This window comes from Giraffa tippelskirchi, chromosome 2, assembly GCF_054371585.1.
Source record: "Giraffa tippelskirchi isolate mGirTip1 chromosome 2, T2T-mGirTip1v1.2.pri, whole genome shotgun sequence".
NCBI classification, from domain to species: domain Eukaryota; kingdom Metazoa; phylum Chordata; class Mammalia; order Artiodactyla; family Giraffidae; genus Giraffa; species Giraffa tippelskirchi.
Window position 1 is genome coordinate 171,783,471 of NC_137276.1, and position 25,278 is coordinate 171,808,748.

At 39.1% G+C, this 25,278-nt stretch overlaps 1 long non-coding RNA gene across 1 annotated transcript in view; it reads left to right on the forward strand.

The window, feature by feature from the left end:
• The first annotated feature begins 207 nt into the window (after positions 1-207).
• The window catches only part of LOC145538973 (uncharacterized), a 312,149-nt gene continuing 287,078 nt past the window's right edge, over positions 208-25,278 (forward strand). The window contains exon 1 of the long non-coding RNA XR_014077375.1: positions 208-690. This is a non-coding gene — a long non-coding RNA (uncharacterized LOC145538973). The remainder of the gene's footprint in view (positions 691-25,278) is intronic.

Here is a 25,278-nt window from a genome sequence, read left to right on the forward strand (position 1 = left end):
AAGGAACAACTGGATAGTGAAGAAATGTAGGCTGTAGGTGCCAAGGGTCTCCTCGTGAAAAAGAGACACTCAGGACCTATGGGATAACAAGGTCAAATCAAGGACCCAGGACGGCAGGACTTTCACCTGTGATACCTAAAGCTAAGGGGCACTGGCGGCTTGATTGGATCTCGCGCGCACACACACGAGCCTACGCGGAGCTGCGGCGATGCCCGGATGTGCGCACTAGATGGCAGTAGCGGGGCCCTTTCGGCTCGCTTCGCGGTCCTATAAGACGCTGCTTGTTTAAGTACAGTCGCATTTAGTTGGAGCTGCAGGGGAGTGAGGGAGAGGAGGGTAAGAAGGAGAGCGGAGCGCGTGAGGGAGAAGGTTGCTCGCTGTGTTTACACTACACACAGTTCCGAGCGTCCGTCTGGCCGCGGGCTCGCGCTCTTGCGGAGGAGAGCGAAGCCATTCTGGGTCCGGCCGTCGTGCGGCAGGAGCCTGCTCTGCCCGGGTTGCCAGAGCCGGGAGAGCGAACCCAGGGGGAAACCGAGGAAACGAGTGGCTCGTTATTTCTAGAGCGCGAGCGAAGAGGCAGAGCCGGAGCGCGCGGGGAGCATCGCTTGGAGCGCAGCGGAGACATGAGGACCTACTGGCTGCACAGCGTCTGGGTGCTGGGCTTCTTCCTGTCCCTCTTCTCGCTGCAAGGTAAGGAGAGGGGGTGTCCCCGGCCCCTCGCACCCCCTCCTTCACGCCGCTGGGCTCGGGGTAGGTAGGGGGTCAGTGGAATGAGGAGCGCTTGGAATGTGGACGGAACGAGGTTTATTTACAAATCCTGCGGTGCGCTCCCTGCCCTCGTGCAGGAGTGTGCGGACAGACGTGCTGCATTAGCCCTGCTGATGGGGAGATTTGGAACCGGTGTGTGTGTGCGTGTGTGTTGGCGGGGGTGGGGGCTGCTGCGAGTGGCGGCGGCGGAGCTGGGGTTGCTCCTCTGTAAACTCTTCAAGCGCCACCGCGGTGTTCGCTGTCCCCGCGTCCCCGGTGCTGATACCACTGCATTCCTCCTCTTTTCAGGAGGGAATTGGCATTAAGTTTAGGAGGAGGCTGGGTATGCATTCGGCACCGGATACTTGCGCCTCCGTGCAAAATAACCTCTACAGATTGGACTCCATCGTGGGGGAGGGAATCGGGTGGAGGGGAGAAGGGGATGGGGGGGGGGAGCGGCGAGAAAGAGAATGAATTCATGGGTTAATAGCTGTACTGACTCGAAATGGTCAATACGTTTCTTGGTTGGAGGACTAAATAGCTAGTGTTGGCTGTTTACTTTGAAGAGGTTTTTCGGTCTCCGTTTTGGGAGGCTGTGAAATGAATTCATGAAGGTTAAAAATGAAAACACATACACAATGCATTTCATTTACAAGCTGCCATCCCATGTTGAACACGAAGTGATTTTAACATAAAAATATATTTTAATTTACCTGTCTTACACTATTTCACCCATGAGGGAAGCCTTGCACCATTAGCCACAGAGAGTCTGTGCTATATTGCTCTACCACTGACGGTTCTACTACAGCTTCATGTTTGGGTCATTCTGCCATCATTAGGACCTGCACCCACTTGCGTTTCTCATGCTGCTGCACACTCAAGTCTATTCATTTACACACACATGTGCACACACACACTCACACTCTCATACATGCACAGTCTCTCTCATGAACACATTGACGTGAAATTACCAGACTGGCAATCCTACTCCTGATTTTCTTTTGACAGCTGGTTGCCAATGTTACATTTGTGGGTTTCATTTTTCATTGCTGGGGGATATTTTGTGTCACTATAGAACACTCTTGCCAAAGGAAAAGAGAAGAGACTCTCTGGCTGTTCACTAATTGAAGCATTTCAAGTGAATAAATACTGTGTTGAAGTTACATTTTTGAAATGAGCTTAGGGGAGCAGCTGGAACTCACCCACAACACAATTACAAGTTACAGGTCCTAAAAACTTCCTCATCTTAGAACTCACTGACCCATTCCTCTACTATCTAAATTGTGAGGTCCTGTAATACATAATTCCTCTACTAAACATGCCTGCATGAGAAATAGAATCCCAAACCAGCTTTGGCTTTTAATATTTTATTCCTTTGCATTTTTTTTTTCCTCTAGAGCTCTCAGTACTTTCTCTGTAATTTCAGATACTGCTGCAATTCAGCTTTTTCATATAGAGACATTAGCATTGTGACTGTACTATGCCAGCAGCAGAGGTTAATCCCTTTCCTTCCTATTCCATTTAACTCTAGGAACTTAGCTCTTCAGATAAAATGCTAAGAATGAAGTCACTAATACACACTTCTCTTAAGTTTGAATAAAACTGTAGAATATTCATTACTCAGTCTTGGGGTCAGTCGAGTGAAGGGCAGATCAGAGTGCTGATGTTTCAGGGCATTTCTAAGGGCCTAGGAGTGTCTAATAGAGAACCAAGCCAGATAATTATATTTCAGCAGATCTACCACTTAAGAAAAAAAAAAAAGCCCTGCAGTCTTCTTCAGAAATACCAAAGTTAACTATCATGGCAACTCTTTGAAATAGAGTATCTGATATTATCTGGCAAAGTATCTAGTTTTTTCTTCCTAGAGAATATTGTTCTTTCCAAAGAAGATTTTCAAGGGTTTGCTCAGTGCAGTTCAGTGAAATCATGGTAATTGGTCCCAGTTGTCTAGCTTTGGGGTCCCCTGATAATTGGCACAGAGCAAGCTATAGTGACTTTGAGTGATGGGGTAGGACGAGATAGCAGTATGGCCAGAGGCGGCTAGGACATATGGGGGTCATCTACAAGGAGTTGCTACACGCTCTTTCCTTCTGCCATGATTATGGCAAGTCTGGAACTGGATGCCTCACAACATGCTCCACTCTCCTGTATACACACACAGACGTTAATACAATAGTCCATGTCAGTGTGGGGCCCTTTTGAATCAGCCCCATTGACTACTCTCTCCCTCCTGCAGCACAGCTGTCGTTCATAGATTTGTTCATAGGTCTCCAGATGTTGTTGATGTCCATTTTTTAAATTAGACTGTTAAAAATGTTTAATGCAAGTATTTGGGGCTGTGTGGATGGATTTTTTTTTTTTTTTAATAACTTAGGTAGGCCTTGTGAGACAGAACTGGTGCAGTCTAAGTCATGACTTGGTGGTCATGGGCAAGTCAGACATACACTGGTGTGTTCTCATGTTCTCAGTAATCTGCTTCTAGGTGATGTAAGAATCATGAACGTTGTTTGAAATAGATGATACAATATATGTTAGTCAAGATATATTTACACAGGATTTAAAAAAAACCCTATAGTTTATCTTAGGCTTTTTCTTCAAATATCCTACTTTTCCATAGTTGATTATTTTCATTCATGCCACATCTCTGTGATAGTGATAGGAACAACTTTTAACTCTTAAGCAATGAAGAAATGGTGACAAGGTTATATAATTAGAGTCCCAACTGAGTTTTATCCTTGATATATCTGATAAATGTATTTTATATAGTAACAACTCTGTTGATAAAGGTATACGGTTCTCAGAAGTACCCAGTTCATCATTTCACTGTTTTCATGTTTACTTGTAACCCTGAGCAAGCAAAGAAAAAAGAATCCAATTGAATGTGTTAAAGGTAAAGGGAAGCTAGCAAGCAAACAATGACAGAAACTGCTCGGAGCTGTCCATTTCGTGCCGGGTGGTCTGAGGCTCTGGTGCCATTGGCTCAGCTGTGGCTGGGTCGCCTTGTCAGCTGGCATCTCTCCCTCCTTTCTTGTGCTCCAGAGCCAGAGAGCAGCCGCTGCTTTCCGCTGAGGCTGCCTCTGTTTGCCCCTTTTGGCATCTGGGGTGGCAGGAGTGGTGTGCCCTTTGGGGATTGCAGAGGAGATGAACCCCACGTGGCCTACCCCACCTCTATTTCTGGCTCATTTGGGCATGAAGGTCGCCTTGGCCTCTGCCTGCAGCAGATTTGGGCTGCTCAGTGGCCAAGAGAGGAGAAGAGTGTCGTTACTCTGCATCAGAGGCAGCATTCCAGCCCTTGAGGGGAGCCCTGTAGCAGCTGCTCAGTGAGGACCTGAGTGCTCGGGCCTGCTGTTGGGAGACCCCCTTTAGAGAACAGCTTTGAAGAGCCTAGGTTGCTCACAGGGACCCGTGCCGCCTCCTCCCCTGCCAACAGTTCACTGCAGATGTGGGGTGAAACCTCTCCAGTGAGATTTGATCCCTCCCTCTGACAAGAAAACAGGACCCTTCAGGAGATGACTTTTTTGTTGAGTCCAAGTTGCATGTTATGTTAGTATTAGGTGGTAGTAAGTAATTAAAAAGTGAAAATATAAAGTTTATAATTTTACCCAAGTACCCTAAGAAGAGTTAAGGGACCATCCATAAATTCTGGTTTTCTGCAAAGTAGGAATGTTGCCCTGCTCTTCCTCAGGGCCGCCATCTATAAGTACAGTTTCGGTGAGCATGGACTACAGTGAGGTCCCTTTGCTGGAGATAGGGGGGAGAAACCATTCCCTTTTTCTAAGACACTTGCATTCCAGGAAAGTATCTGACATCATGTATTTAAAAACCACACTAACAGGAGCATTCTGAGGAAGCTAGTCTTTACCCTCTGAGTGTTATTCCTCTTCTCTGAATTTCATAGGTGGTTGAACAGACCTCTTCACAAGCTTTCAGTTTGTATTGTGATGCAATCCCATCCTCCACTCCCCCATCCCTCACCCCATTCAAATTACCATGATGATTGCTGAAAATGTATATCCTATCTTTTTGTGGGAGTTCTTTATAAGTAGCTGCTCAATCTAGAGAGGCATAGTGCAGTCTAGAAGTAAAGCAATTGACCAGAAGACCTTTAGGATTTCTTACTCCAGTTGATAACTGTCTACAGGCCAACCCCAGAAGATCGTAAATTATTTTCCACAGTTGTGGTCAGATCCTGAAGCCAACCCTGTGTTCTAGCACATAACAGTATTTGTACTGTGAAGATTTTATATTTTCCTACATAGGACATTGTCTTCACTATAGTCCTTTCTACACTGCCTGATACAGCAGAATTATTTGAAATAATTTTTGTTGCATGATCCTCTCCTTCGTACCATTGCCCCTCTGCCAACCAAAATTTACTTGTGTTCTGTATCATTCTTTGCTATTTAAAAACATCAGTGCTACCAACATAAGTAGAGCTAGTCTGGACACTAAGTAGGGAAGGTGGTCAAGTGGGAACATTTGCAATATACATGATAAACTGTAGGTACTGATTTCAAATCTATTAATAATTTCCTGATGAAACGTGGACCATAATCTCATGTAAGTCAGTTTTCTCATTTACTGGATTGGGATAATGGTGCCTGACTGCTGTCATTTGCATGCTTTGAAAGTTATGATGCTTCAAGCAGATGCAGTGTTTGTTTCTGCCAGAGAAGATAAAGAGTTAAAATTAAAAGGGATTATCTGGCTGCTTGCCACTGACTGAATAGAATTTGCCAGTGTTCATAGCTATCTCTCTGCCGGCCTCCATCCTTTATTTCTCTGGACTTGGGTGAGAGCCATATTGAGCTCCCAGTGCTAATCTAATGTGAAGGGGAGATACCAGTATTGATACGGGGCTGCAAAACCCTTTGCTCAAAGGGCTTAAGCCAAGAAACAAAGCAGAGCAAAACTAAAATGTAAAGAAAAGATGTGTCCATTTTTAATTCCACACTAGCCACCTTTTGTTTCCTTTTTTCCCAAGCCTACAACAGCCTCACTTAATATTTTAGCTTGCAGTACTGAGGAATTGCTGAAGGAGGGAAGAAATGTTAGGGGATCTAGATTCCAATTAACTTTGCTACTGTAGCTGTGTAACTCTGTGTGAATCACTGTTGTTTAGTAAATGAGAGTGAGAATCTCCAAGATTAATGAATCTTGCTGAGGGTGTCAGCAGACCAGAACTCTGCTGCTCAAATAACCTCCATCCCTTCTCTTCTTTTATGTTCCTCCTATCTTATTCACTATGGAGAAAGTCAGGGGAAAAAGAAAAAGGAAGTTATGCAGGGAAGTATCCTGGTATTGTTGACATGCATAATTAGTATTTGTCTTCCATTAAAATAACAGTGATATAAAGGGATTCTCTATAGGTGTCATTTATAGGGTGGTTTTTATAGCCTTAAGTGCAGAATTAGGTACATTTAAACCAATGATAGAATTTTGTTTTTAAATTGAGTGAATGCTAAGTGTTTTATGAGGAAGCAAGAATTTATATAAATGTCTTTCAAACTCTGTTTCTGGGAATCTGCCTTCTTTTTTCTCCTTGAGAAGGCAATTGTGTACTCCCTGGGGTGGGCAGAAAGAGAGGCTTACTCCCACCCCCCAACCCCACCCTCATCATCTCTTCCTTCAAATGTCCAGCCCCAGAAGCTGTATCTTACTCCCCGGGGAGGGGATACGTGCCTCTGTCTTTTGAGGACAGAGCAGCAAGATGCTGAGAGGAAAACCAGATTCACTGGCTCTAACAAATTCTCAGGGGGATTCCGATTGGATCAGTCTGGTCCAGGCAGCCTGCGATCAGGTCTGCTTTCCACTGGGGACCTCTGTTTGAATAGCAATGGGGAGAAACAGATTTTTGTCTCAAGTATCAGAGATAAGATTAATCCCACTGACCTGACCCAACCTGCTGCTGTCATATCAGATGCAAGCTTGAAACTGCTCCTAGTAACTACTATGGTTTTGTTACTGAAATTTTAATTTCCTATCTTTCCCATTAGGCAATAATGTGGTTTGAGCTGAGGAGGAAGGAGAAGAGTGGGCATGCTATGGGTTTAAAGTTATTTTTGTTTGTGTATCGTGTGTGCAGCATGAAGAATAGGCATGTCAGCTAATTGGGGTATATACAAGGTATAGTGTAATCAGAATGTGGGTGGATATGAAAGAAACAACTAAAGTCCTCCTTTCCTTTATCCCCCCCTTCCTTTCTTCCATTCATCTTTAGTAAGCCTAAGTAAACATTCTTATAAACCTTATAGCAAAGGAGACAGGCACTTAAAAGATAAATTAATTACCATTGTAATAAATACATAATGAAGGAGAATTTAGGGTATCATAAGGATGTATTTTAGGGAGACTTAGCTTAGTCTTGGGAGCTAGGAATGGCTTTTCTTGAGGAATTCACATGTAATTGGATTTGAATGATGACTAGGAGTTATCTATGTGGGGAGAGAGCTTTTCCAGCAAAGAGGAGTGTTGCCAATGTTTGAGGTCCAAAGGAGACTAGCATTTTTCAGAAGCTGGAGGAAGCGGGTGCACAGACCAAAGAGGAAAATGACAAGGTAACCTTATGGGTGAACTAAGCCTAAGGCTGTAGGGCCTTGAGAAGCTTTGCAAATAGGTACGATTTAGTCTTATGGGGCAAAATCGTAAGAGAAGGTTTTGAAGAGTTTTAAAGAAGGGCAGTGTCACAGAAGGTGTGAGTTTTTGAAAGAGGACTCTGGCTGCAGTATAGGAAAAGGAAAAGTGGTGGCAAGAAGCCAGGTCAGTGGCTTTGATTTGGTAAGAATAGAGATCTTGGTGCTTTGGGCTACGATTGTGGCACTGGAAAGAGTGAATGCATTGATGAAAGGTTCAGGGGCAGAATCCTTAGGGCTTGGTTGAGTGCAGTTCTCTGGCACACATGTGTATGTAAATAACCACTGCAGTTTAGGAGAGAAACACAAAGTTGACCATTTACAATCTTCATGATTATATATTACTTCTCACCTGTTCCTACCTATTACTAATAACCTTATGATGTCATATGCTATTGTTTCTGCTCGACAGCACAGGAAAGAGGCTTCAAGTGAGTAAAACTGGGCTTATCTTAGAAGCGTAGGCTTCTATTTCCGAATTCAGGTCCTTTTCCTTACACTATGTTACCCTAAATAGTGGTATCAATGGGAATGACTTATAGAATTTAAAAAATAATTTTTGACTAAGCATCTATGTGGCCTTGGGCAAGTTACTTTCTGATTCTGGAAATAATCTCTAAGGTCTCTTTGAGCTCAAAAAATTAGATGACTCTGATTTTATTCTGATTGGGGAGAAGTCTAGTCTTAATTAGTAAAATGACTGAATTAAATATCGTGTTTAAAAAATGCAGTTTTATTACATCTAGGTATATTCAGAAAAAAAAAAATCTCAGCAAAGTCTTTTCAAGGAGAGGGTCTTGATGACCTAATTTTATGGCCAGATTAATAAAGAACCAAACCCTTTAGCAACTGGCAGTAGTATCATTTATTTCCAATTAAATCACTAAAATCATAACATTAGCTCTTTTTTGTTACATTTTATGCCACATTTCTATAAAACGTTAGACCACTGGACATTTGGGCTTAATTCACTATTTATTGGAAGTCTAGTATTGTGTTCTTAAGAAATAATTTCCTGAAGAGTAATAGACAAAGTATGATAAGCTGTAAAAACAGATTGGTTCAGAAAATAAGTTAGGGAAACCAGAGGAGGAGAATGGATCGTGGACATAGCCCTAACTCTGATATTAAAGACTAGGGAGATTTCTATGGGGAAGGAAAAAGGTGAAGGATACTTCCATTGGGGAAAATAACGCAAACAAAGAACAGAGAAAGGATGTGCAGTGTTTGAGTTGTAGTATAGACCGTAGCCCTTAGAGTTAAGGGTTGATGTTGGAAAATATTGACAAAGAAGCCTGGAGCCTTGGTGTGAAGCTTGGATGCCAGGCTCAGCCATTTGTACTTGATCCTGAAAGAAATAAAGGGCCATTGATTGGTTCAGGAAGGAAGTGACATAAAGGAAATGTTGCTTCTGGAAGACTAATTTGATGCCAAGATGCCATTTGCATACATAATACTGAGTCAAATGCAAGCCTTGCCTTTGTTTACTGCAAATTACAAGCTTAGTTTTTCTGTACAAAATCTACAAATCTGTGAGGCAAGAAAAATTTTTAGGTCGGCTCATATCATGAATGTGAATATCTCCATCATGTTGTCTTCTGAAGACAAATACATACATACACACAGATGTGTGTGTCCTGTAGTATGTTATTAATGAGGCAATAAGGAGTTGTGTGTGTAATGAATAGTATGAAATATATGATGAGTAGGTAGTGAGGATAGCTTTTCCTAGATTGCTGGGTTTCCGATGTAGACCATCTGTTTAGTTCTGTTCTTGTATAATATATGGTGAGAAAATATTGTTAAATAAACCTTGGCAACACTGAAGGAACTTGGAAGTGCTTCCCATTGCATTCCAAAGCAAAGCTTGCTTTTTTTTTTTTATATTCTTAGAGTGAGTGAAGCTACGGTTTTTCCTGATAGGGTTTAAAGAATCATTTGTGTTTTAAAAAGCTTCTCATTATAAATCAATGTGTTCATTGTAGAAAAATGAGAAAAAAGAAAAGCATTGGAAAAAATGGACAAGTAAATATATAGTCAGTACTAGAGAAATCTATATTAAATTTTTTTGGTTGTGTATCATTCCAGACTGCCTCCCACCCCCAGGCATGAGTTAGAAAATTAGGATCATGGTTTACATATACTTTGTAATTTACTTTTCTCTTTTAAAAGCATGTCATGCAGTGTTTTTCTCTATTATCAAATCTTCACCTACGACATATTTATTAATGGTTGCGTAGTGTCCCATATCATAATTTATTCATCACTGCCCTATTGAATATAATTTTTGGTGAGCGCTTTTATTTTTAAACTTGGGAGATATTACATGATGCCATCCACAATTAATTTGTTCTTCTTTCATGACCTTAGTGGTTTTTAGCAGATTGAGGAAACTGACTAGCATATTAATCCAGTGTTGTTTCAGAAACCATGCTGTTTTCTTCCATAGTTTATGTTTGGTTGCTTATTTAGTGATACATCCTTGTTAATAGATCCCATGATCTCTTCATAAGTACCTATGAGCTCACAGTACTTGACATTTTATGAAATGCTTTTACATACATTAACTTTGTTGGGCTCCAAGAATACCCTGTGGAGAAGAAAAAAAGCTTAGAGTATTGGCCACCTGCATTGTGAGAACTGCATGCAAGACACCAAGCTGAGTGCCTGGCAACACAGGGGAAAATTTAAGGATAATAGTTGCAGCTGTTATTCAACAGTCCTGGTCATGTTATCTCCTTGAGTCATTACTTTTTATTTGGTTAGGGATTATTATACCCCTCTTAAGGATGAGAAAACTGAGACCTTAGAAGGCTCAATAACTTAAGGAGATAAAATACTAGTCAGTAGTATTGCAATGTCCCCCCTGTCGTAGTGCTCTTTCCTCTTCCCTGTCCCTCCTCCAGTGGGGACAGAGCATCGATTGTTTGATGCCGTTCACCTGGAGTTGAATTCATTATGAGAGGGAGTTTCACCTGGCTCCTGTGGGGAACTCTCTCTGGCAAATCTCAAATGGTCTAGAATGTGGCAGTTTAAAAGCACTTCTGCATTGATCTACCATCTCAAGGTCCCACCTTTGAGTTACTTTTAGAATCTGTAAAAGGACACCATCCAGCAAGGATGACTCATCTACATTTGTCTTGTCAATTTTTTTTTTTTTCAAAATCACCTATCTAGCATCCTTTGATCCTATTGCACATTTAAAATATGAAACAAGTAATGACCTGGAGACAGACTGAAGCAAAAGATCTAGTTTCCTGGCTTTTACCTTGTCTCCCTGAGCACGGTTTCTCATTGCTGTGGCCAGGTGGTTTGGATAATTCTCCTCCTGTTCCCTTCCCTCTGCTACATTTAAAGGACTTACCTTCTAAATTGAACTCTTGCACACTCTTCCTTAGGTTCATTTTTTGTACTCCTATAATTCCCAAGTTTCACTTGAAGTATCACCTTTTGTAGCCTTTCTTGTTTTTTTATATCTGTATTTTGTACATATTTATTTTTTGTTTTTTCCTCTTTTAATATACTTTATAGTTTATTAGTTGGTAAAGAACTTTTTCAACTTTTTTTTCTTCCCCCTTCCTTATAACTTTTCCTACCCTCTTTCTGTACTCTTTCTTCCTTCTTTCCTTGATTTACATTTAATCCAGGCTTTAAAATGTTTCTAAAAAGCTTTTAGAGATCTGTGGGTTATTTTTATCTGTAGGTTTTTTCCCCCCCTAATGATGTCATTTTGTCCCTGTTTCCTTTTCTAAAATAGCAGTGTGATTGATTTCTTCGGAGTTCCCTCTACCATGAGGATGTGGGGTTGAGTTTTGTTGTATGTGGCTTAGCCTCAACTGATTTCTGCATTTCTGCATTTCTGCAGCTACCTTGTGTAAAGAGTCCTGCTTTCTCACCCAACCCTCCTCCTTCCTATTCATTTTAGAATTCCCTGTCCCAGAGAGTAGCTGTATGGCCTATCAGATACATAAGATTTTTTTAAACCTTGTTTTTTTCTCCTAGTGTGCATTAGTCAAAAAGCATCATTGTTGATATGTGTATTTGGTTTTAGTTTCATTGTCATAAGAAGGTAGAGTATTGTGTCTCCCAGTTGGAACATTTTAATTATGTAAGTATAGAATTCCCAGCTAAAGCATTTAATAAAATTAATATGTTTATGTTTTTAACACTAGTACACTTTCTCTTATTTCAAATGCTGGACCCATTAGTTCTTTTGCTTCTCAAGAGCTGATGGACATTTTAGGCTAACTGTCTACATTCCCATTGTGACTCCTGCTGTGGCTGCTGTCATCTCTTCTAAGTGATTGCCACACTCACTTTCCTGGGGTCCTAGCAAATGATGTCCTACTTTGGAGAAGAGATACCTTTATGGTCCTTTCACTAATCTGTTGGTCAGTATGGTGTCAGGGAGAAACTGAATATGAAGATTCCAGCTTTGACTCTACCACATGTGTTTTTGTTTTAAATTGGTTTGTTTATCTATTTTTTAACTTTACAATATTATATTTGTTTTGCCATACATTGACATGAATCCACCATGGGTTTTAAAGGAAAGTCAGTTAACATCACCTAGACTCCATTTCGGGTTTCCTTTGTGGCTCAGCTGCTAAAGAATCTGCCTGCAATGTGGGAGACCTGGGTTCCATCCTGGCTTGGGAAGATCCCCTGGCGAAGGGAAAGGCTACCCACTCCAGTATTCTGGCCTGGATAATTCCATGTACTGTATAGTTCATGGGGTCGAAGAGTCAGACACAACTGAGTGACTTTCATGCACACACACACACACACACACACTCACTCCATTTCATCTTGTGAGGAAATTGGAGGGGGATTGAACTAGTTTTTTCCAACTCGGTTGTTTTAAATTCATTTCAAATATACCCAAACCTTTGCCTGTAGTTTCTTTTTTATTTTTATTCTTTTCCTTTTTGGATTTTTTTTGTTTTTTAATTATTTTGGGGGGGAAAATTACTTTGGAATGTTGTGTAGGTTTCTGCTGTACAACAATGTAAATCAACCGTGATGAAGACACACCTACATATATGAACATGTTTGTTTAAACAGGTAGAAATGATGTGACATTGCATCATCTCTGTGGTTCTGAAAACCAGATTTTGGTTAGAAAGTAGCACAGAACATTAAAAAAAAAATAATCATAGGCATAGTAGCCCTTCCTAGCTTTTTACCTAAGGACAGCTGTTCCATGCCAACAAAATCTCCAATTTTATAAAGCCTGTCAACGTCCATGGTTAATTCTCAGTGATGGGATTGTAATTTACTCTGAGAAGCTTCCTGGTATTACTGCTAAGTCACTTGCATTCTATCAAAAGATTTGTGTTCTGGTGGGTCCAAGAATTCCGAAAAGTTGTTGCCCCCCTCCACCTCCCTGCCCCACATCTCTAGGTCATCACAGAGCACCAGGCTGGGTTCCTTGTGTTACAGAGCAACTTACCAGCTCTCTGTTTTACACACAGTAGTGTATATGCAGGTTGGAGTAGGAGTGGATTGCCATGCTCTTCTCCAGAGGATCCTCGCCACCCAGAGATTGAACACAGATCTCTCACATTGCAGGTAGATTCTTTACCTTCTGAACCACCAGGGAAGCCCTTCAGGGTATATATGTCGATGCTACTTTCTCCATTCATCCCACTCTCTCCTTCCTCCACTGTGTCCATATGTTTTCTTTTTATATGTTATCTTCTTATAATAAATTTAAAACATTCCTAAGCTATATATTAAAAATAACCTGGAAACTTCTGTTAGGAAGAAGATTTCTCTTATATGCTTTCTATAATGATTATATGCATTGAAATTAGGGTAAATTTTAATTTGTAATGCATAGTAGGGTAATTTAAAAGAATCCACCAGTTGGTAAGGTGGACTTAATCATATATCTGAACAATGGCATCTACAGCGTAGGAGAGCAATACATGTACCTACAGGAAAACCTGGTCCTGTTGCCACTGGTACCTGTATTGATTTGAGTCAAACATGCTGCAGTATGTTACGCTGTCCACAAAAAGAGTGAGAATATGAATGTTTTATGAAACCTATCACCCCTTTATGGGTTTTTCAAGAGGTATCCATAATAATAATAAACAGTATTTTCTTTATCCCCAGGTTTCAGAGATCTCTCATTTCTTTCAAATTCCTCTCCCATAGATGAAAGTCCCTAGAACAGAGACGGCTTTAAAGATTCATTTTATATACTATTCCAGAATGATCACTGTGACTCAGGGAGAACTATAGTCTTAAGGATTCTGTGGCAAGTTTGGGTTCAGTGAGAAAGCATTCAGTGATTGGTTCGTGAGGCTGGTAGAGGGAAAAAATTACAGAGCCTGCTATGTGCATGCTTCCTACTGTCAGCCTCCGCACCATCCTGTGTTATCATGTGGTATATGGTGCTTTGTTCTTGTCAGTTATCTCCAAGTCACTCTATTCAGGCCTGTTGCCTTGTTCCTTCTGGTTCATATTTGGCTCATATTTTGTTGTTGCTTGGTTGCTAAGTTGTGTCTGACTCTTTGTGACTCTTTGCAGCATGCCAGGCTTTCCTGTTCTCAACTGTATCCCAGAGATTGTTCAGATTCATGTCCATTGAGTTGATGATGTTATCTAACCATCTCATTCTCTGCTGCCTTCTTCTTTGTTTTCAATCTTTCCCAGCATCAGGGTCTTTTCCAGTGAGTCAGCTCTTCGCATCAGGTGGCCAAAGTATTAGAGATTTAGCAGCAGCCCTTCCAATGAATATTCAGGGTTGATTTCCTTTAGGATTGCCTGGTTTGATCTCCTTATAGTCCAAAGGACTCTTAACAGTCTTCTCCAGCACCACAATTTGAAGGCATCAATTCTTTGGTGCTCAGCCTTCTTTATGGTCCAACTCTCATATATGTTCTAATAATGGATCACATTGTTGAAATAGGCAAAATACTTTTCCCCATTTGAATTAGACTGTCTTGACTTTACAATGCCCTGTGTCCAAGATTTCAGAAAAGTGTGAAAGTGAAGTCACTCAGTTGTGTCTGACTCTTTGCGACCCCATGGACTGTAGCCTACCAGGCTCCTTCGTCCATTGGATTTTCCAGGCAAGAATACTGGAGTGGGTTGCCATTTCATTTTCCAGGAGATCTTCCTGACCCAGGGATTGAACCCAGGTCTCCTGCATTGTAGGCAGATGCTTTACCATCTGAGCCACCAGGGAAGTCAGAAAAGTTTACTCTGTCATTAAAGCATCCCCTTCCTAAATGGCTGGTTGTTGTTCAGTTGTATAAGGTTTAAGTTAAGCAAGGTAAGTTTTAGAACTCTCTGATATGACATAGCACCTGTGGTTAACACAACTGTATTTTGTTCTTAAATCATCTAGGGTAGATCTCCTGTTGATTATTCTACCACAAAACAAAATAAAAAACCCAAAGAGGATTGAGGAAACTTTTGGAGATGATGGATATGATTATTGTATATAGGTGTATACGTATATCCAAACTCATTACATTGTATGCATTATCACATTAAAAATGCATTCTTTTTGCATGCCACTTATACTTTGATTAAGTTGTTAAAAAACTGCAAAACAAAAATGCCCCCTCCCCAAACTGTCACAACTTCCAAGCACTCAGAAGACTCAAGTGTGGGTTTACGGAGCTGGTTTGGAGAGCATTTCATTCATCATCAAAGTCGCAGCTTGTTCTTCCAACGATGTCAGTTGCCAAACCCTACCCCCATAATTATCACCATAATTATCAATTCTTTGGTTTGTTCAGGTTTTGCAAACTGAATCTTCTTTTAGTTGTAAGTTACTTCCTTTATAACTTTTCATTTTCTCATGTAAATTGGCCCCTCTAGAAGTCCCATCACAGCATGTCAGGCCTCCCTTTTAGAACATAGTGATACAATGGAATATTTCAAAAATTATGTCTGACACAAAAGGAGAGCTCAGAATTTGTCTTTCCATAGATGAAAGGAGATAGTGCCACTTTTTATGTCATCTTTGATTTCTATTTAGAAATTCACTCTTCATCCTCATGTGAGAAAAAGGTTAGGAATGGTCTCATGACATTGGCCTCTTAAAGCCAGCACAGAATTGAAATAGCACAATACTGGTCTACTCAGAATACAGTTGCTAAGAATGGAATGACAGATTGTGGAAAGAGACTTCGTGATATCTGAAAGTCACAAAGGCTGTGTTTCAGCAAAGGTCTCTGTGAAATAGGGCTACACCATTTAATAATACTAATAAATACTTAATAGTTTAAATGTCTTAGCTCATTTAACTCTAAAAGTTATTATTAGCTTGTTACAGGTGAACAAAGAAGCTTAGAGAAGTTGAAGCTGTCAAATGTCACACAGCCAAAAAGTAGCAGAGCTGGGTTTTGAACCTAGGTAGTCTACCTCCAGAATCAACATACTTAACTGTATGTACACTGCTTCAGAATGAAGAAGGATGTTCATATGGGGATACTTTTGGAAATAAATAAGGATTACTTCTCTTTCTAAGAATTCCCTCACATGTAATCATTATCTGCTAATGAGGGTCTCCAAAGGCCTTGAGACTTTCTGGATTTTGATTCATGGCTCTAAGTGGCTTTTGTGTACTGGGTTATCCAGCATGCCTGCTCTGGGGGTGACTGGTTTAAGTGAGATTGGTTAGATGTAAAGCCGCCTGCAGGGATGGGCAGGAGAGATGGTGCTAACAGCAGTGGTTGTGATGGCAATGATACTGCTGAGGCTGCTGCTGTGTAGCTGTACAGCCCCCACAAGGCAAGGCAGGCAACATTTACAGACCAAAGCTCCAGAGACGTAGCTTTTTAATACAAGGGCTCAGGTTTTAATACCAACTGCTATAGCAGAGAGAGTATTTGACATTGTGTGAGACAGAAAGCATACATCTTTTGAGTAAATAGGGTCAGTCTTCCAGGCAGCATTCAGCCCGGCAGATATTCTTTCTCTGACGGAGCAAAGGAATTGTCTAAAAATTTCCATCCACAGTAAGAAGGCAGTTTGGATGATACTGTGAAAAAGGAATCCCTTTTTAAAAAATACACAATGTATTGCTGAGGGCAATAGTGAAATACACTGTTTAGTTCAGATTAAATTAGGTATATTACTTGGATTAAGATGTAAAGATTTTAGAAGTGGAAAGAAGTGAAGTTGGAAAATTCGGGCATTAATGACAGTATTTTCTCATCTGTAAAATTGTCCTGATATTGCCTACCTCATAGTGTTATGAATATTAAATAGGATAACATCATTCAAAAAATCGCAGAGCACCATGTAAATTTAGCTGTCATTGTCACTAAATATGGGCATCATCTTGATCCAGTATCCATTCAGAAATATTTTTCTTTTTAACCTTACAATTCGTCATCCTTTACTTTGAAAAGTGTTGCTAACAAGAACCTCTCTCCATTCAGTCAGCTAAAGAGACTGATGTGTAACCTTTCCTTGCTTTCCCAAATAAAGATGTGCTTGGTTGTTTACAGTCCTGTCAATGTTTATTCAACTCTGCTTCTTAGATTCCATCTCCCCAAGCCTCTGCTTTAAAAGGCCTCCCTCTCCTAGATTCTTGTAAACAAGACTTGCCTGTCTGTCAGCAACCCACAGCTCTGCCACTGTGTTTGAAGCTTGGCTTCAGTGGATCTTTGAAGGCTGACTTCATCTTCCTGGCTTGTGTAGGTCCCACTCGACCTTATCATGTAGCTACTGCCCAAGATATACACTCTCATTCTTTACACATGTCCTGACTGGCAGGGCCTGGAGGCTGGGAGCATTGATTCTGAGCTGGTACCACTGCCTTAGAGACCAAGTATCAGCTTGGAGCAGTCCGAACATTGCTGCCAAGTGGAGAGTGAGCTCCCAATGTTTGGAAGGCAAAGTTGTACTTGGTAGTAGGGAGATGCCATTTCCTTTTGGCAAAAGCTCATTTATTGGTAACAACTTTTGATGGATTTTCTGCTGGGGAATTGGCTGGCTGCTTCCTCTCATGTGAGAGTGAGATTCTATTTATCCCTCTGGTAAATCTTTAATAATAATACCTTACTCTCCATCCAGCTTCCCAGAACCATGGCCTGTAAACATCTTTATCTCCATAACATCTTATCTCCTAATCTTCAAAAGAGTTTTCACCTTACCTTTTGTTCTATAAAGAGGACTTGATTTACCTGTAAGCTAATTTTTCTACCTCCAGAGTGACTATCAGAACACAAGTGCTATTTTTATCATTTCAGCAGTGAGAAACACCACCTTGCTAGCTAAGCAGGTGCTATGAAATTCTGTTGTCTCTATTTCAGTATTGCATCTGGTGTATTGTTAAGCAGATAGTGCAACTTTGGGAGGGTGCTAATTGATTATATATGACCAGTATATAAAAATATGGGGTAAAATGTTTAGGAGCAATCTAGAAGCCATGTGGCTGCAGTTCTCAAAGGATGGGGTCTGGACCAGTTATAAAGATATAATCTGTAAACCTGTTGCAAATGCAAACTATCAGCTTCTACCCAAGACCTAATAAAATCACACTCTGGAGGGAAGTCCCAGTAGTTCTAATTACCTGGTTTAACAAGCCTGCAAGGTGATTCTAGAGTTTGAGAACCATTGCCCTGTCAGATGAGACCCAACAAGACCTTCATTAGCTCATGGTGGTGATGCTCAGTGAAGCCTGCCCTAGATTTTCATATATCTAATAGAAAATGTGAAAGAGGGTCAGGGTGGATCAGTCTTCTGTTTTTACTGCATAGTCCAGATGTTGGGAGCTTTCTAATTAATAGGAATAAGATAATTTCCTCCATCACAGAAATGTGAGATAAAAGTAACACTAGTTGCTGTAACAAATAGCTGCCTCACCTCCTCACAATATAGTAGAGATTGAATACAATAGGAGAATGTCTTACAGTCCAAGGGAGTTCTAGGTCAACAGGAAGCCTCTGATCCTTATAGTCACTCAGAATCCAGACTACTGATTAGTCTGGGTTAAGGTTAAAAACCCTAACACATGACTTAGAAGTTTGCCCTAGGAGTTAAATCTGTCTATAAAAAAAAATAATACCGGATAAGCAAGGGATTATTTTATAGTGGATGTTGGAAGTGCTGTGCATTCCTTCTGATCACATTGCATTGCTTCTGCTGCTGCTGCTAAGTCACTTCAGTCGTGTCCGAGTCTGTGAGACCCCATAGACGGCAGCCCACCAGGCTCCCCTGTCCCTGGGATTCTCCAGGCAGGAACACTGGAGTGGGCTGCCATTTCCCTCTCCAATGCATGAAAGTGAAAAGTGAAAGTGAAGTTGCTCAGTCGTGTCTGACTCCCAGCGACCCCATGGACTGCAGCCCACCAGGCTCCTCCATCCATGGGATTCTCCAGGCAAGAGTACTAGAGTGGGTTGCCATTGCCCTCGAACTAAATCTCCTGGTTACACTTCAGTTCAATGACACTGGGAAATGCTGTCTGCCTGTTTTTCAGGAAGAGGAGAAAACACATTTTGGTAAATAGCAGTCTCTGCCACAATTATGTTTTCAAATATCTCCTTTAGTGTTCTCATTCAAAGGAGAACTTTAAGTTATAATATTACTTAGGTGTAAGAAAAATAGTTCTCATTCTGTTATCCTCATAATTTTGCAGGTGACTCAACAGCTATGACATTCTCTTGCAGAAACACAGTAGTGCTTGTCTAAGGAGAGCATGCGCCCCTGAGTTGGTGGTCAACTCTCTCTAAAACTCGTGTAATTTGGACTCCTGATACCTTGTCCGTGATAGCTGAACACTGAATTGAATTGATACATAATCAAATTTTGAAACTCACTTGTAGGTATCAGGGGCAAAATACTCAAATCTCAAATTTTTTAAACTAAAAAGTTGGAGTAGGAGTCAAGAGACTTTGGGAGCTTTATGTTTATCAATAAGGTACCTGCTCTCACTGATCAGAAATTCTTTTCTATGTAAGCTGGAGTTGTTTTGTTTAGTCACCAAGTCATGTCTTACTCTTTGTGACCCCATGGATTGCAGCATGCCAGGCTTCCCTGTCCCTGACCATCTCCTGGAGTTTGTCCAAGCTCATGTCCTTTAATCAGTGATACCATCCAACCATCTCATCCTCTGTTGCCCTCTACTCTTGCCTTCAATCTTTCTCAGCATCAGGGTCTTTTCTAATGAGTTGGCTCTTTGCATCAGGTGGCCAGGGTTTTGGAGCTTCAACTTCAGCATCTTTCCTTCCAATGAGTATTTAGGGTTGATTTCCTTTAAGATTGACTGGTTTGATCTCCTTACTGTCCAAGGGACTCTCAAGTGTCTTCTCCAGCACCACAGTTCGAAAAGCATCAGTTCTTCAGTGCTGTGCCTTCTTTATGGTACAGTTCTCACAACTGTGCATGACTACTAGAAAGACCATAGCCTTGACTATACAGACCTTTGTCAGCAAAGTGATGTCTTTGCTTTTGAACATTCTGTCTAGGTTTGTCATAGCTTTGCTGGTAAGAAGCAATCATCTAATTTCATGGCTGAAGTCACCATCCTCAGTGATTTTAGAGACCAAGAAGAGGAAATCCATCACTGCTTCCACCTTTTCCCCTTCTATTTGCATGAAGTGATGGGACCAGATGCCATAATCTTAGTTTAAAGCCAGCTTTTGCACTCTCTTTCTTTGCCTTCATCAAGAGGTTCTTTAGTTCCTCTTCGCTTTCTGCCATTAGAGTGGTATCATCCATATATCTGAGGTTGTTGATATTTCTCTCGGAATTTTGATTCCAGATGGAGTTAGGCTAGATGATTCTGATTGTCTCTTCCAGTGCTGAGATGTTGATGAGAGCAACTGCATTTTCGATGCCTGAAATTATTTTTCAACAAACAATTACTGAGTGGCAAGAAATTGCAATCAGTGCAGTGTCAAAACACTGAACCAAACCTCTGTCCTCAAGGAACTTATGGTCTATTGGTAAAGGAGATAAACATATTTGCAGATAATTATTAAACAGTATAATGCTTAAACTGATCTATTCATTTAGAAACATTTATTTAGTAAAATTTATAAAAATCAGAATATTGAAGAAGTTGGTGTCCTTTAATGGGAATCTTGGAACTTTTTGTTCTTGTCCATATTTCAAATATCTTTTTCTTACTAAAAGTAATTCACTCATATATGTCACTAGTGTGTGTGAGAGAGTAGAACAATGTTCTTTTTCCAAAAAAACTAGTACACTAAATAATTCTTAAATTCTACAATTCCATTAAAAAAAAAAAATCAACACTAAGCTAACCTAAATGAAGCTCAGGCATTCCATTTGGGTTAATTTTAACTGGCTACATGAGAAAAGAAAATTTGGAAGGCACCCAAATAGGATTTATAGAGATTCATATTGTGTCAGATTTTTCTGCTTTATGTGGATGTTGATATGTTCTCAAAAGAAATTTATAACTGCAATAGAAGACTGAATGAATATTGATTATTTTTTGGTTACCAAAACTAGTTGACATATAAAGCTTTGTAAATCCTTTCAGATGAGGATGGGTATAAATTAAAAACTAATTAAAGCAGAGGCTTATAAAGACACCATCTCCAATTCAATGGATTATACATTTTCATTGTGTATTAGGAAGATATTCCTTAGTATCCCCACCCAAAACTCCTGCCAAATGAATAAACACATCTTAAAAATAAAAAATTATTTCAACTGCTAAAAGCCAGGTTACATATACTGTCTTTTTCAAAAGTAATTACAATTGTTTTAGCAAAGTTAAGACCTAAACTTTGGAGACAAGAGGACTGATGGTGGAGACAAGAGGACTGATCAGCCTATTATCTCTAACCTCTGTACTTATTGTTAACAAGCTTTTTATCTTTTAAGGCAGTAAACATCTGGAATCTGAGCACTGACACCTATTAGTTACAGTGGTTTCCCTTTACCTTTCTAAGCAATCTGATAGATAAACCTCCAGGAATCCCACAAAATTGGGCCCTTAATTGACCAAACGAATGGCTATCACTCTTTTTCGGTTTAAATTGAAAAATGTGCTCCGATGAAATTGACAGTGAGCAGTGGAAAATATATTCCAGCTGTTGCTCCACTGGTGCCCGTCAGTGTGACCTTAGATTCTCTCCCCAGTTCATTTCCTAAAAAGCTACCACATGATTTTTCTAAAACTCACATCCATCTATTTTACCTTCTCTTAAAAATTTTTGGAATAGATGGGAGGATAAAGTCAACACTCTCAGGTTTGACATGCAGTGGCCCTTGTCTTCTAACCTGTTTTCTCCTTAACCTATGCTCATTTCTTAAACTCTAGCTGTAATAAGTCTCCCATGCCAAAGAGACATCTCCCTCGCCAAAGAGACGTCTCCCTCATCCTTTCAGTCTTGAAATCCTTACTTATAGGCTCATCTGGTTTTGGTGGCAGTTTTATTGTCTTTAAGATGTAAAGGTACAACTGGCCTTGACGCAGCCTGCAAGGCCAACAAATAGCTTCATGCATTAATTCAGCAAACATTCACTGAGATGTTGCAGTCCAGGAAATGTTCTAAACTTGGGTATTTGGTACTGAAAGAGGCTCCTGCTTCCTTTGTGAGGCTTACCACAAAAGGTACGGACATAGATGGTAAACAGGTGAGCAAATGAGTAATAAAATTTCAGGTAGAAATAGATACAATGGAGAAAATCAAACAGGATGATGAGTGTTGCCATAGGATTCTGACTGTGGTTCTGTTAGACTCTGTATTGAGCTCTTCTGGAATTCAATATTCACGTGCTATTTATCTTACCCTTCACATCCTCCCTGGTCCAGTTCGAACATGGTGTCCATCATATTGGCCACACTGAATGTATCTGGATGGACAAATGAATTTTTAATATCATCAGTTATTTAGGCTACAGTTTCTTCATCTTAAAAATGAAAGGATTAAAGAAATGAGTACTTAAGGCCTGGCACTTTTGGGATTTAAGAAGTAGATAATCTATATTGTCTGATGTTTTATTCCTTTACAAGAGTCAAACAAGCCAGTTATTTTAACAATTATTGAAGAGTCACAACTAAAGATCACATCTTTAAAAATACCTTTTGAGATGACATCTTGTTTGAAAAAAGTATCAGCAATTGGTATTTTCTGGAATTTTACTGAGTTACTTCCACAGATTTATTGCAAGAGCTTATAGTCTTTTGAAATTTACTTGTTAAGCATTTTTGAATGCTCCATAACTCTCTTTCTTCAAATACTAAATGAACTAGAAATTACAATTCATATTCAATGGCAGTATTGGAACTTTAACATATTTAAATTAAGATGATTTATATTCACTTTAAATACCAAATTTAATTAAAATGAAATAACTGGGTAATGTTACTTTTATAAAAATGCATTAAATCATACTTTCATTAAAATATTTTATACATTTTGAATATAAAGTGAAAACAGAAGGAAAGAGATAATAAAATGACAGCATAAATTAATTAACTGAAAACAGAAAAATAATACAGAAAATCTTTGGAGAAAATCAACATAATGGACAAATGTCTGGAAATTTTAATTAAAAATAGAAAGCAAAATATGGACATTATGAATGATAAAGGGCTACAACTTTATGAATGAGGAAATGAAGAAATTTAAGAGGAGGAGATGAGATGAGGAAGAGATTTAAAACAGAATAAAATTGCTTTGTAAAGCCTGTTTAGATACATTTCCAATCCTAATAAATTGGATGAGTTATTAGGAAATTGTAATTATCAAAATTCACTGAGAGAGTGAATTGATAAATATTGAAAAATAAGAATTAAAATACCAAAAATTCCCTCTTTAAAGGTTCTTGCTCTATGTAGCTTATTTGGAAATGCTAGCTTCTCATTATTAATTTCTTAAAAGCTTAGAGAAATAAAATTCTGGATAAAATAAATACCTCTCCTCTTTATTATGAAGCTACATAATTATGATAACTGTATTGATTGTAAAACTTTACAAAATAGCAAAAAAATAAAAAATTATACAGTGTTACAAAAATTCTAAATAAAATAATAAATGTGTCAATATATAAGTAGAATATATAATTGGAAGAATTTATTCTAGGAATGCATAATTTAATATGGAAAAGCTTCTTAAATCTTACTGTTGGTTAAAAGGTAAAACTGTTTATCTCATCAGATCTCTAAGTGTTGTTTGATGTCATTTAAAACTTACTGTTGTTCAACTCTACATTTTCTTGCAAGTTAAAGAAAATCAGTAATGTCACTCTTGAAAATGAAAACCTAGAAACATTTTTATTAAATAAGAAACAAGATGAAGATGTTTGCTATGATAAATCTTGTTCAATGTGTTCCAGGAAATTTTAGCTAATAAGATAAGAGGGGGCTTCTTATAAGAATCTGCCTGCAGTACAGGAGATGCAGGTTTGATACCTGGGTTGGGAAGATCCCCTGGAGAAGGCCATGGCAAACCACTCCAGTATTCTTGCCTGGAGAATCCCATGGACAGAGGAGCCTGGCAGACTACAGTCCATAGGGTCACAAAGAGTCGGATACTACTGAAGCAACTTAGCATGCATACATGCAAAATATGGAGGCTAGACCTACTGGAAAGTAAGAGACAAAAAGATCTTTGCACCATGATTTATGTCCCTGGATATGTTCCAGTGTCTCCTGGTTTATAGTCTATGGGAACTTGAATAGAATTTGTATCCTGCTGTTGCTTGAAAATTCTATAAATCTTAATTATATTGAATTGGTTCATAGTGCTTCTTAGGTCTACTCTATCCTTCTACTTTTCTGTCTATTCATTCAGTTAATTTTTAAGAGTTTGATATTGAAATTCCAACTGAAAATTTTAATTTATCTACTTAAATAATTGTAATGTATATTGGAACTATATGTAACTTTGTTTTTTCCAAGTCTCCTATAAATGTGTTATCATACTTTCATAATTTAAAAAAATTAAAAATTTCAGTTTATGTAAAGGATGAGTATCTACTTGGCAAACCTTAGAGAGTGAACAACTACAAAAACATTTAAAATTAACATTTTTTATTTTTTTAGATATTCGGCTACTTATGTAAATTAAATACTTAAAAATCAATGGTTTTCCACATGACAAAAAACCCCATGTAATATGTATAAAGAAGAATAACACATTTTTGACAATGGCAACAAATGGTAATGAGGATTCACATTATTTACTTGAATTACCAACTGTAGTGTCAGACATACATCTCTTTGTTTCTATAACTGAAGACACAATCATTGTTTCGTAAGTAGTACAAATGTATAAGTTCTTTCCAATTTATTTTGCAAATCTTATTCCTTTTATACCACATTTATAGATAATTTCTCTAACTTTCCACAGTTATTCTAAAGTTAATTACATAGATGTTTGAGGATAATGAAAGATGATAGCTAACACTCACATGATATTTAACCTGTCATGGCACAGGTGGTCATCTGGGTTTTACATGTGTTAACTCATTTACTTCTCACACAAGCCCTATGAGATACTTTCATTAATCCATATTTGCAATTGAGACAACTGAACATTGTATTTCTTCAAAATTATCTAACGGCTGTACCGATCTATGGGAAATGGAAATATAATTCAAATTGATTTAAGTCATTCAAGAGTTGTTAGGTCACCATTTGAAAAAAAAAAAAAAGTTCCCCATTTTGTAGCAAATGAATTTCAAATTAAATAAACATTAAAAGATAATGGGAAAAAATAGTGGCTTTTGTGACATGCAAAGATTTCCAAAGCTATAAAAACGGGGGGGGGGAGTTTAAAAAAAATAAAAAAGAATGTTACGATAAAATATTCAATCATTCAGAGTTTTATAAAGAAAGTATTAAGATATTACACATGTGTATATTCCAACCTTATAATAAAAAAAGAAAAAGATGAATAGACTTGAAAAATCTGAAATGCAGACAGACAATAGTGCTTTAAAATTT